At 43.3% G+C, this 2,898-nt stretch overlaps 1 pseudogene; it reads right to left on the bottom strand.

Moving 5' to 3' along the window:
• Positions 1-546: 546 nt before the first annotated feature.
• On the bottom strand, positions 547-1,208 carry LOC147366786 (interferon omega-1-like; annotated as a pseudogene).
• Positions 1,209-2,898: the final 1,690 nt, after the last annotated feature.

Below are 2,898 nucleotides of genomic sequence, written 5' to 3'. Positions count from 1 at the left end.
CACCTGCGCTTCCTACACTGGAAGCGTGGAGTCCAAACCACTGGACTGCCAGGGAATTCCAGGAATTCCACCTTTTGACAATCAAGTCCTGAGAAGTAATAGAGCCATTCCATAGTATACAAGGGCAAATGCTATTCCACAATAGGTTTATGTACACAAAATAAAGATTTAGGTCTTCAGAATGAAGAAACAAGTTTACCTTCATAAGAGTTTAATAAAAACAAATTAGAAGATTAAGGAAATGACCATGTTTTCTAAATTTTATTAAAATGTAAACAAATTTTATATGAAAATATAAATATGATGAGATAAAATAATAAATGAAAATATGTACATAAGAAACGTGAATAACATCAGGGCAGTCATTGCTATGCACTGATTCCTGTGCAGCTGAATAATTTTATACCTACTTGCTTATTACTACTGAAAAAGGATTTATTTATTTAATTCAATAAATATTGTGGCTAAAGCAGAATTCACAGACTCTTAAATGGCTGCAGGTGAGCATACAAGGGAGATGTAGCATCTTAGTCAGTAAGAGTCATATCAAGGTGAGTTCAGGTCTCCATCCATCATCTTAACCTTTCTCGCAAGCTGGCTGATGAAGAGAAGGATCTCATCATCTCCACTCTGACAATTTCCCAGGTGCAGGCGCTGTATTCCTTCTCTTGCAGGTAGATATGGATGCCCTGGAAGTACCTCTTCACGGCCAGTGTGGGGCCTATCCTTCCCAGGGCAGAGTCTTCCTCTCCCATCACCTGCCCCAGGCAGGCGTCCAGGTCGTCCAGCTGCTGATGGAGTCCAGTGTGGAGCTGCTCCAGGAGGGTGGTGTCCCAGGCAGCAGAGGAGCGCTCTGTGTGGAAGAGGTTGAAGCTCTGCTGGAGCATCTCATGGAGCACAGAGATGGCCTGGGCCTCATGGAGCTGGCTGCCCTCCACCATCTCCTGGGGGAAAGCGAAGTCTTTTCTGTCCTGCAGACAGAAGCAAGAGGAGAGTCTCTTCATTTGGTCCAGGAGCCTGAGGTTCTTCCTGCCAACCAGCCTGTGGTTCGGAGACGGGTCACAGCCCAGGGATCCTCCCGGGCCGTAGCTGACCAGCACCAGGGCCATCAGTAGAGAGAGCACGAAGGCCATGGGGAAGATGAGGCTGCTGCTGGGCTGGCTGGGACGGCGTCTGGTGGAACCTTGAGGTAGGTTCTCTGATGCCATGCTTTCTAGCAAGGCCATTAAACAGGGAACATGATAGTTTTCATTTTCTAGTCATTTCTGTGCACTTTTACTTCCTTTTTTGATTTTCATTTATGGATTCACAGTATGATCGAAGAAAATGTCACCAATCTAAACTATTAATTTTTCCTGCTTCCTGATAACTTCAAATGTACCCATCTAAATGGATATTTATCAATCAAATGAGAAAGGTCTTTGTCTTAAGTCAGAATTAATGGACATTTGTAATTATATACAGTATTGCTCTTTGTCTCTCATGCATAAATGTTGCTCTCCTCTTATCCGTGAACACATCAGGAGCCCTGATATTAGGCCCCTTTTTCCCCTCTTACTTTACATGGGAATAGAAGCTCCCTCAGCTCTGTGGTTTCCGTATTTATTTAGGGATTTACCAGATCACTCTGTCAATTAAGTTCTTCAAAACAAATGATGAGTTTTCTTGAGTGTTTGATTTAGAGAAGAGGCTGATTATTATGAGTCCATGAACTCCTCCCCTGTTTCTGTTCCTTCTGGAACACATTCCTGCAAGTCCATTTGGTTGTGCTTCAGGGAACCTGAGGTCAGGACTACTACAGATATCATCATTTTTTCCCACCATTTTCTTACTAGAGACTTGTTGTCCTCCACAGACTGGGCCAATACCCCCACCAGAATCCTGGTTCTTAGAGAACATTGGAGAGGAGACTCTCAATCCAGGATAATTGTATTTTCCCAGCAGCACCTCACTCACAAGGGAGAGATCATATGGAGCCACCCCCTGTCCTCTAGAGTGACAGAGTCCCTTCCTCCCCTTCTGGACTCCCTCCCTGAGGACAGGCTCGCCACATCCTGTGGACTCGAAAATCTCCTTTCTGTGGAGGGCTTATTTGTTGGGAGAATAAATCATCTTCCTAAACCCCCGTCCTCTCCCCTGCAGTGTTTGTGTGAAGAACCCTAGTTCTCAGTGGTGACCTCCTCTTCTCCTGACCCATGTCCCCAGATGTCCAAAGTGTCAGCAGTGCTCAGATACTGAGAGCAAAGATGTATTTGTGCAAGTTGGTAGAGGAATTTCCAACTGCAATTATTTTGCTTTTAGTAGACAAATATTATCTGCTTTGCCAAGTATAGTTTTATTATTCAATCCTTTTACTTAAACTGTTCAAGACTTGTTCTGCTCAGCGTTTCTGAGTTGGAAGAAGGAGATTCAGTGATGGTGTAGTCTCTCACTGGAAGCTTATGTCACAGAATCTAGTGAGTTACAGTTGTTCATTCAGGCAGTTGATTCCACTGGGCATCTCTGTTCCTCTGTTTCTTTCTCCCTCTGAGAATTTAGGATTGTGAGAGCCAGGTACTCGTTCAGGGAGAAATAGCCTTCTTTCCTTTACTTGAGTGTAATTTTTTACTTAAAGTTTCTACATTCTTTTAGTGACTTGTTGGTCAGGATTTGTCTTGCTGCTTCTGCTCTGGTTCTAATTCACGTTGAGGTAAGAACAATAAAGCAAAGAAAGGCAGAGGGGCTGTAGCTCTATCATTTCAAAACTTTAATTTTTGTTGTTGTTGTTGTTTCTCTTTGACACTTCCCTGGAAAGTAAAAGTCCACAGTTGTTTTGTGGGCAAAGAGAAAACTAATGTATTCTGAATGTCTGAAAGAAGGGAAGTGGTTTCCCCTGATGGAATGACTCATTCTGAGTTA

The sequence above is a fragment of the Bos grunniens genome, chromosome 8 (assembly GCF_055505025.1).
Source record: "Bos grunniens cultivar Pamir isolate PY7600 chromosome 8, Bosgru_T2T1.0, whole genome shotgun sequence".
In the NCBI taxonomy this organism is placed as follows: Eukaryota; Metazoa; Chordata; class Mammalia; order Artiodactyla; family Bovidae; genus Bos; species Bos grunniens.
This window is presented reverse-complemented; position numbering and strand designations above follow the sequence as displayed.